Raw genomic sequence first — 9,193 nt, 5'->3', positions numbered from 1 at the left:
TCCTCCGTCCACAGGCTTCTCCAGGCAAGAATACTGGAGTGGGTTGCCATTTCCTTCTCCCATTCAAACCTAGGCCTTACTAAAAAACATAACCCACCCTGCTGAAGGGTGGAAAGTGATGAGCTTGGGAGAAGGAGAAATGGGCTCTTTTACTCACTTCCACCCAGGCGCCCTCATCTCTCCTCTGGCTGAAATCCTTATTTCTTTATGCTAAAAAAGTTACCTCTTCCAAAAATTGCTTTCTTATTCCCCCTTCCCTTCTATCCCCTGCTCTAAGTCTGAACATTGAGTTTTTTCTTACAGCATTTATCAGTCAGGGTTCACTACATGAAACAGAAAACCCTATAGGCATTGTAAGCGAAATGGGATTTAACATATGTATTTATTTAGGGCTTACAAAATTTGAGGCAGAGTTGTAGGAGGGAGTTCTCTAGGTTGAGCCAGAAACTACTCCTGGATACTACAAAACTGATTTACCTCTGAGACCACCACTGAAACTTGAATTCAAGAACCCACCACTGTATTCCAAAAATCAGGACACCAGAATCACAGAGTCACCACACCTACTGCTTCTCAAACCCCACAAAGCTGGCAGCTGAATGCCCTGAGTGGCAGAAAACATCATATGTTCATGACCTGACTTTCATCAGAAAACAGCTAAAGACTGCTACACTCCTACCTTCTAAATTTTTCCTAAATACCTCTAATTGAAAAAAACTTGATTTTCTTCTAAAGCCTAGCTGAAAGGGAAGCTGAAAATTTTGATTTTAACTTTTCAGGCTATTGGGTAAAGTAAGGTACCCTAGAAATAGGACTGGGCAATCCAAGCTACAGGTTTCCACCGCACCATGGGAGTTTTCCAAATAATGCAGCCTACATCATTTTTGCATGTCTAACCATCCCTTAGTTCCAGCAAACAGAAATCATATATTTCATGCTCTTCATAGGTACAACCTGACAAATGAGAGGCTCTTGTTAAGGAAAGCCAAATAATCAAATAATGGAGTACTTTAACTGTGTCAGTACTGTCTCACTTTGCTTTCTGATTCTACTCCTGGACTTAAGTGTTGTCTCTGCCTCGTTGAAGGTAATACTGGTTAGTACTTCTCAGGTATGTCCCTACGGAATGAGCCACAGGGCTGGATATATACATTTCTCAATTAATGGGTTGATTGTATTTCACAGCTGATTCCCAGTCAATATTTTTTCCCAGAAGAAATTTCTGCCCCATGAGGCTCAATTGATAGGAAACATATTTCCTGCAAAAGTGTGAGGCAAACGGATCTTTTTTTATAGGTCCTGTCATTACATTTTTGTAGCAGACTACCCCCAAGTTGGTAAGCAAGTACCCTCTGCACAATTCTACATGGTTGCTATAAGGGTTAAATAAGATAACATAGGGTAACAATACCTACCACATTGTAGGTATTTAATAAATATTGATTCCTTCCTTCTCCCCAAGAACCTTTTCCTCTATATAAAAAAAAATGCCTTTCTATATTCCTGCTAATAGACTGGCTAATCAGATCCCTGAAGAGGTATAAATGGCTGGTGTATTCATTATCTACTGATGTGGAACAAATTCTCCAAAACTTAGCAGCTTAAAACAACAATAAACATTTATTATTCTCAGAATGTCTTATCCAGGAATCCAGGAGCAGCACAACTGGGTCACCCTGACTTAAGATCTCTAATAAGACAGCAGTCAGGTTGTCAGCAGGGCTCATCTGAAGGCTTGGCTGGGGCTGGAGGACCCAGTCTCAAGGTGACTTAGCTGGTGAGCTGATGATGGTTGTTGGCAAGAGATCTCAGTTCCTCTCCATGAGAAACTCCTAAAGCTGCTTGAGTGTCATCATGATGTGGCAACAATTTCCCCTAGAGCAAATGAGACAGAAGTACGACGCTGTCTTTCATAACACAGCCTCAGAGGTCATAGACCATCATTTCTACCACGTCCCACTGGTTACACAGATAAGCTCTGAGATATGAGGAGGCAAAGAGTGTTGAGGCCCACCTTGGAGGCTGAGCTGACACATTTGATAAGAGCCTAATCTATTAGCTCTTTTTTCTCCGGATAGATAAATAGAGATAGATTATGAGTTTGAATTACAATTAAAGAATAAAATGAAATGGTATAAACCTTAACAAGGCAAAAAGAATAATGGTAATAAAATTAGTAAACACTGATAAAAGTATAAGAAAACCTATTTCTTCATTTTTCTTAGTGAAGATGTAATCAATATCACCTAAGTGTGAAACCTGGAATTTTTTTAACAATACTGATTCATGATTTTTTTCCAAATAAGTTTTCTGTTTTTTTAGCCTTAAAGATTATAAAAAACAAAAAGATTTCCTGTGATAAATAAACATTTATCTGAAGTTTAGCAGTTTCTTTAATCCATTTTTCTTTTGTAGATATCATAAAAAATTAAATACTTTTAACTTTATTTTTCCCCCATTTATTTTTATTGGTTGGAGGCTAATTACTTTATAATACTGTAGTGGTTTTTGCCATACATTGACATAAATCAGCATGGATTTACATGTGTTCCCCATCCTGAACCCCCCTCCCACCACCCTCCTCATCCCATCCCTGTGGGTCATCCCACTGCACCAGCCCCGAGCACTTGTCTCATGTATCCAACCTGGACTGGCGATCTGTTTCACACTTGATAATATACATGTTTCGATGCTGTTTTCTCAGATCATCCCACCCTCGCCTTCTCCCATAGAGTCCAAAAGTCTGTTCTATACATCTGTGTCTCTTTTTCTGTCTTGCATATAGGGTTATTGTTACCATCTTTCTAAATTCCATATATATGCATTAGTATACTGTATTGGTGTTTATCTTTCTGGCTTACTTCACTCTGTATAATGGGCTCCAGTTTTATCCATCTCATTAGAACTGATTCAAATGTATTCTTTTTAATGGCTGAGTAGTATTCCATTATGTATATGTACCACAGCTTTCTTATCCATTCATCTGCTGATGGGCATCTAGGTTGCTTCCATGTCCTGGCTATGATAAACAGTGCTGCAATGAACATTGGGGTACACATGTCTCTTTCAGATCTGGTTTCCTCAGTGTGTACGGCCAGGAGTGGGATTGCTGGGTCATATGGCAGTTCTATTTCCAGTTTTTTAAGGAATCTCCACACTGTTCTCCATAGTGGCTGTACTAGTTTGCATGCCCACCAACAGTGTAAGAGGGATCACTTTTCTCCACACCCTCTCCAGCATTTATTGCTTGTAGACTTTTGGATAGCAAAAAAAAAAAAAAAGCTTTTGCACAACAAAGGAAACTATAAGCAAGGTGAAAAGACAGCCTTCAGAATGGGAGAAAATAATAGCAAATGAAGAAACAGACAAAGGATTAATCTCAAAAATATACAAGCAATTCCTGCAGCTCAATTCCAGAAAAATAAATGACCCAATCAAAAAATGGGCCAAAGATCTAAACAGATATTTCTCCAAAGAAGACATACAGATGGCTAATAAACACATGAAAAGATGCCCAACACCACTCATTATCAGAGAAATGCAAATCAAAACCTCAATGAGGTACCATAAATACTTTTAACTTTAAAAAATAGCTTGTAAGGCATGATCCTATTTCTAGAAAATTATTCTTGTCTGTCCATTTCTCTGGCTACTTGTGAATATAAGAGTTGTTTGAAGGATAGTTCCCCAATGTTTATGATGACCTTTTCTGCATCTGCACAATGGAATAAGTATTTGCTCTCTTCTTATACTCATCAATAGTTGAAGTTTTCACAATGAGTATATATGATTTTGTGGACATGATAAAGAGGGGCTTAAATTAAAAGAATATGATTATTGGGCAGGCTATATTGTCAACTTACTTTTAATGTGTATTCCCCAAAATGTGCATACCTTAAAACTTCAGAATCCCTTGAAGATGTTATAGATGGGTCATCAGGTTTTAGAGGCCTTTTCCTAACTCTCAGCCTAGTGAGAGTGTAGACATAATGCTGCCAAAGACAGTGGGTTCAGATCCCCAGTGAGCCATTTTGTCTTATCCCAAATTAGTGATCCTCCTGTGCACCGCTAATCAAAGCTAGACCCCTTGTAGAGGCAAATAGCTGATCAAGGGGGTCTGTGGAAGCCTAGAATCCTGAGTAAATCCCACTTCTTAACTCACAGTTGGTTGCATGAGCTTTGTGCATGAAGGAATCAGAAACATTACCAAAAAATGAAAACAATCATCATGTAGAAGGAAAAGCCCTAGGAGAAAAGAGAAGTGCCTAGAAAACCTGAAAAACAAAAGAAAACAGGCTATGAGATCCCTTAACACCCAATTCAAAGGTCTCTTAAAAGGTGATGTTAGGGAAATGATGATATTAAACATATTTCTACTGACAGACGAGTTTCTGGCTTCCATGACTTTTTTCACCCTTGGTCTATGGTGGTTTCTCACTGAGCATTCGATTGGGACAACCCCTTGTCTATAAGCTCGTCCTGAATATTGAAGGACTTTTAGCCTCCCCAGTTTTTCTCCAAAACATTCTAGTGATGCCTCTCATCACTGAGGCCACCTCCATAACCTACCCTGCCCTCGTAGCAACCAGACAGTCCCATCCCTGGGCCTTTACAGGTTATCTTCTGGTTTCCATTAAGACAAGAAGGGCTCTTTCTCACTCGCTGTTGAATCTCCAGTGACTGGTCCATAGTAGGTGTTCAACAAACACTTTCAAATGAAAGAACAGTTTTCACTATAAGACTTGCTACAGAGAAATTTTGAAAGATTAACATTTCTAAATATTTACATTATCTAATCCACTCTCTTAAAAGCCCTGGTGGTTGGAGTCTTTAGAATTTGTGGACAACCCCAGAACATGTGGGTGAAGGGAGGTAGGAACTGACCATGGCTGACACCTACCAAGTGCCAGGCAGTGCACTAGGCCCTCTGCACATGGCCTTGCAAGGCGGTCACTGACATCCTGCTTCACCATGAGGGTGGACTGGGTCTGAGGTGGCACCACGGTGAGTGGCAGAGCTGGAGTTTGGCTGGGCTCCAGATTCCATGCACTTTTTGTTCCATCCCAGTGGAACTTGCTCATCAGCCCTCACCCCTCCTCTCAGACACTCAAGAGAAAATACATCTTCGGAGATTTCACAACAAGCTCAGTCTACTTTCCAGTGATGTCCAGACAAATTCCATCTCTTCAGATTTTTTGGCTGTTTAAATATAGCCAACTTAGCTCTCCCATTACCTCAGTCAAGCCTCAGGGGGTCAGAGGACAAGCATCTTGGCAAATGTGTTCAGCGACTTCCAAATGCACACATTCCTTGTCACTCAACTGAGGCAACCCCAAGTGACTTCTTTGGGCATCTGAAGAAAGCTCGTTTTGTCAGTCCTATTAGTCATGAGGGGGCAGCAAGGGCAGAATGAAGCTGGAATTGTTAAGCTCTGGTTTTCCTTCTTAGATAGCTGGCCCAGGGGCCATTTCTGAGTTCAGATGATACGCCAGGAGCCACACATAGGCCGATGAAGAGAAGTGCTCAATGCCTCTCCTCTGTCCTTCACTCGACTCCTGGAAGTGGGAGGAGGAAGGAAGCCCTGCTGGGGGGTGACAGTGTGAAGGTCGTTGTCCCTTCAGAGCAGAGACAACTGGCTCCGGGGCGTCTAGCGGCCTCGCCCCATCAGTCTGCCTGCCTCCTTGGCCTTTCCTTTATGACCAGCGTGTCAGCATCTATTGCGCTGTGACTTCACTTTCTCTTCTGTCCTGTCCTCAGGCACACTTTTTCCACCTCTTCATGTTTTTTCTTGTGTCTGGAATTCTCCTCCACTCTTGCCTTCCCCTCTGCCCATCCCAACGGTATTTCTCTTCTTACTATCTCCACGAAATGTCCCTTTCCACATCAGATGGGGGTCTCTCTGTCCTCTCCTCTCTGAGAGTCCCACTAATCACTTGATTCCCCCAAGGGTCTTCCCTGGTGCCTCCTGCTGCCTTCAGCCCCCACTGAAGCTTCTGGCAAGGCTGCATGAGGACACCACCACCAAAGCCCCCTACCTTCCACTCACCCCGGTGTGGGGCCACGCTTCTGTTCTCTTTAGGGCTGGGCAAATCAACAGCCCCTCTGTGTCTCCCCTCTTTATGGCTCTCATATAGATTTACAAGGCAGGTGAGCATTGGATTTCAATATTCCAACAGCTGAATGAGCCTCTGTTTCCATAGGCAGTACACGTTTATTTCTGAAATCGTGCCGCCCCATAACCTGCTTCCTCAGGAGTAGGCTATTGCTATGACCGGTGCAGGTTGCATTTGGGAAGCAGGGACTTAGCGTCTCAGGTCAAGACACACACATACTGGAAAAGACTGGGGTGTTTGACATGTCCTTTCATCTGGAGACAGAGGATGCAGATTACATTTAACTAAATAACTTCTGCTTTGATTTGGTTTTGTTGTTCCTATATCTATCTGGTTTTGCTTGTCTGCTGAATGCTTGGACCACTAAACAGAGGTTCTGAAAGCTTTGCGCAGTGGCAGTATCATAGCCAATGAGGTTTATCAAGGCACAATTATTGCTAATTGAAACAGAGGTTCTGAAATGAAGGAAGATCTTTTCCAGGCCCTCTGCCACCATGCCCAGGTGAGACCCCTACATCTGTGCCCCTAAGACCTGAAAGAGCAGTCCTGGGACTCTTGTTCAAGTGCAGATTCTGCTTCTGCAGGTGGGGCTGAGCTCCTGCATTTAGAACTGGAGCTGATGCTCATCACTCACTTTGACCAGACAACAAGGACAGACACAGAGACCTAGGTCAGCGTGTCTCCATCTGCCCTACAAGTCAGTAACCCTGGGGAGTTTTGAAGCATCTCACGCTGCGCCTCCAGACCACTCAAGTCAGAATCTCTGGAGAAGGAGCCCAGACAGCACCATTTTTAAAGCTCCCTAGAGGAAGATGATGACCAAGTGCTGTCAAGGTTGAGGATCTCTGCTCTCAGGGTTTAAAGGAAGGAGAATTCATGTCTGGCTGACGGGAAAGGGCAGGTGCTTTGAAAACAACTCTTCCCTACTTAGTTCCCACCAAACCAGCTGAAAACAGTGGCTTGGGTTCATCATGTGCAGAAAATGGCTTATGTGAAGCTAATTTTGAAGACTGGGAGACTGAGGGAAAGCCAACTCCTAAGCACATTACTGCACGCTGAGAAGCACTGTCTGAAGTCACAGGATGAACCGGCAGGAGGCTGCCCTGGGAGAATCCAGCCCAGTTGGTCCTTCAGCTGATGCTTAAGAATGACCCATTAATTGACTCCCCACCCCGTCTTATCAGCACCCCTCACCCCATTCTACACCCCTCCACTCTGTCCACAGAGGCCTTCATTATTCACCTGACTCTGTTTTACCTGAATTATGAGCCTCCAAGGACAGCACCTGACAGGGTCTGTCCTAGCTTCTGCAACCTCCCAGGGACAGCCTGACTCCCCACTCTAATTGGTGTTGCTTTTAGAAAACAAACATCCGTGCAGGAAAGAAAATGATCAAGTTTTGTTGCAAAGAAAGGGGGCAGCTCCAGGGCCTTACGGACATGCCAAACGAAGTCCTTTGGAGAACTCAAGTACAGAACTCTCTCCCTGCCACAAGGATGGACCAGGCTACATGCCACCCTGGTTACACAGAGTGCCAGCTCACATGGTGGTCAGCCTGAAGGGAAGCGTGTGTTTGTACACACTGCATCCAAAGACCAAAAACCTAAACCGTGTGCAGTCAGGCCCCCGGTCTCTGCCTAGGGACCGAGGGCCATCCTTAGAGAAGAGTCCAGGGGTTGTCAGTCCAGGGCCCACAGCAGGGGTGTCAGTGATGCAGGAAGAACCCAGGTCTGGGCATTAGGAGGCAGGGTCAGCCCCGGCTCCTGTGTCCACCCCATCTGACTTCAAACAACAACCAACACTGCCCTGGACCTGTGGTGAGAAGAATACACCACTCTACCACTCTCCCCACGCTGTAGGATCGTTTGAGGAAACAAATGCAGTGATCATCAGGAAAGTGCTCTGTCAAGTACAAAATATTGTGTGCATGAAGGTTTACAGTGCAGAACTGGTAGGGTTCATAGTGTGAATGCTCTGTGTGTGTGTGTGTGTGTGTGTGTGTGAAAGAAACATGTGTAATTCTTATTCTGTGAAACAGATCCCAACCACCACACAGGTGAAAAGTGCCTCCGGATGGTCAGGAAGGCACAATGGTGATGACATAGCCAAGCTCAGGGCAGGATCAGGGCAGATGATGGAGAACAAGACACATGCCATAGAATCGAGCCCAAGGAGGCCATGGGGCCGGCGGAGACCTCCCCCAGGACAGGAGAATGTGCTCAGGTCCAGCCCTGAGGCTGAGCCGTGGGGAGTAAGGACAGGTGCCACCTTCAGTGCTGCTTAGCATTTCCCCCAAGAAGCCCCACGCGATGGGGGCGCACAATACCTCCTCCCAGGTGGACACACCTAAAGCAGCCTTTAGGTTGCCACAGACTTAGAAATGTGTGTATGTTTTTTTTTAAGTAAAAATTTGGCACTGTACTCTTTTCTAAGCCACGCTTGCTTAAATATACAGCTATTTCCTATCCAGACATCCAGAGCAACGTGCTGGCCTGTACGCTGGGCCCCCATCACTCCCAGACCGAGGGGGTCACGTCCAGAGGTAATGAGACACCCAGACCTGCTTTTTGAGTTGTGGCGTGACCTAGTGTTTAAAGGTCCTTTGTCCAGCACCAGTGCGGAGCTGGCCTGGCCCAGAGGGAGAGAATAGACAGACACAGACAGAGGCCCTCGAAGGGAACAATGATGGCCTGGTAATCACCGCTGTTGGCATGGTGAGGCAGGAGTTCCGTACCTGGCACATGGAAGGATCATCCCACTTGAAAAATGTCAACTGAGAAGGGTGTGGTGAGCCCCTCTGAATGTCCTTCCAAACACAAGCTAATATCTAAGGAAGAGATCAAAAGTCTGGTCTCTTACCTCTGCCCCACGGAGAGTCTTGAGACTTCCAGCAGAGGGCCCTGGTTAAATTCCCAGCTGCAGGCTCCAGGCTTGGCCCTGCAGAAGAGCCTAGAAAGATGCAGCCCCCCGGCACGCTGGCCAACAGCCATCTAACCCCAGACAGTCTGCAGAGGGCCCGGAGAAGCTGTGTCTCCTGACTCCAGTCCACCCGGCCTGACCCTCTGGCCCCAGTGAGTCAG

General features: G+C 45.0%; 1 long non-coding RNA gene and 1 pseudogene across 1 annotated transcript; one reads left to right on the top strand and one right to left on the bottom strand.

Annotated features, from left to right (window-relative positions):
* Positions 1-1,593: 1,593 nt before the first annotated feature.
* On the bottom strand, positions 1,594-9,193 carry LOC110123220 (uncharacterized). The gene is made up of 3 exons (XR_002309464.2): positions 8,973-9,193; positions 4,570-4,708; positions 1,594-1,875 (listed from the first exon to the last, which is right to left on the bottom strand). It is a non-coding gene; the product is annotated as an uncharacterized lncRNA (long non-coding RNA).
* Positions 6,495-6,562, top strand: LOC139030474 (U4 spliceosomal RNA; annotated as a pseudogene).

Source organism: Odocoileus virginianus, chromosome 22, assembly GCF_023699985.2.
Source record: "Odocoileus virginianus isolate 20LAN1187 ecotype Illinois chromosome 22, Ovbor_1.2, whole genome shotgun sequence".
Taxonomy (NCBI): Eukaryota; Metazoa; Chordata; class Mammalia; order Artiodactyla; family Cervidae; genus Odocoileus; species Odocoileus virginianus.
The sequence above is the reverse complement of the archived record's forward strand: the minus strand, read 5'-3'. Positions and strand labels throughout refer to the sequence as shown.